The sequence below is a fragment of the Aptenodytes forsteri genome, unplaced genomic scaffold, assembly GCF_000699145.1.
Source record: "Aptenodytes forsteri isolate BGI_AS27 unplaced genomic scaffold, ASM69914v1 Scaffold360, whole genome shotgun sequence".
Taxonomy (NCBI): domain Eukaryota; kingdom Metazoa; phylum Chordata; class Aves; order Sphenisciformes; family Spheniscidae; genus Aptenodytes; species Aptenodytes forsteri.
The window spans coordinates 652,153-652,598 of record NW_008796109.1 but is presented as its reverse complement, the minus strand read 5'-3'; the positions used below and the strand labels follow the sequence as shown (position 1 = coordinate 652,598).

The window sequence follows — 446 nt, the reverse complement described above, 5'->3', positions numbered from 1 at the left end:
CGCTCGGCGTTTTCCGTCCTCCGCAGGCGCACGAGGTAGATACGGGGCCGTATGTACGTGTAGGCGCGCGTGTATGCATACATGCGCGCGTGTGTACGTGTATATGCGTATGTATACGCACACGTATGTGTGTGCCCGTCGGCGCGCGCCCGCGTGGAGTATCACACAGGCGTGCGCGCACTACATACACACGCGTATGTCTGTGTATGCGCGTATATGTATACACGCACACATGCACCTACGTACGCGTATATGTACGCACACGCTGCGTATGCATATGTCCGTACATGTTATGTATGTAGGTATGCGGTATGCGTGTTCGTATGTGGAAGGGCAGGCGCACTGGTGGGGGCCGGGGCTGCGCTCCCAGCCCAGCGCCCCTCGCCGCAGACAAAGAGGGGTGCGGGCGCGCCGCGCTGCCCGCCGCGGCTCCGGCGGGGCGGCGG

The 446-nt window shown here is 62.6% G+C and overlaps 1 protein-coding gene across 1 annotated transcript in view; it reads left to right on the top strand.

The window, feature by feature from the left end:
- Positions 1 to 6: 6 nt before the first annotated feature.
- NTN4 (netrin 4) overlaps positions 7 to 446 on the top strand; it is a 49,951-nt gene continuing 49,511 nt past the window's right edge. Inside the window, exon 1 of the mRNA XM_019474034.1 lies at positions 7 to 35. The gene's annotated coding sequence lies outside the window, so the exon portion shown is untranslated. The remainder of the gene's footprint in view (positions 36 to 446) is intronic.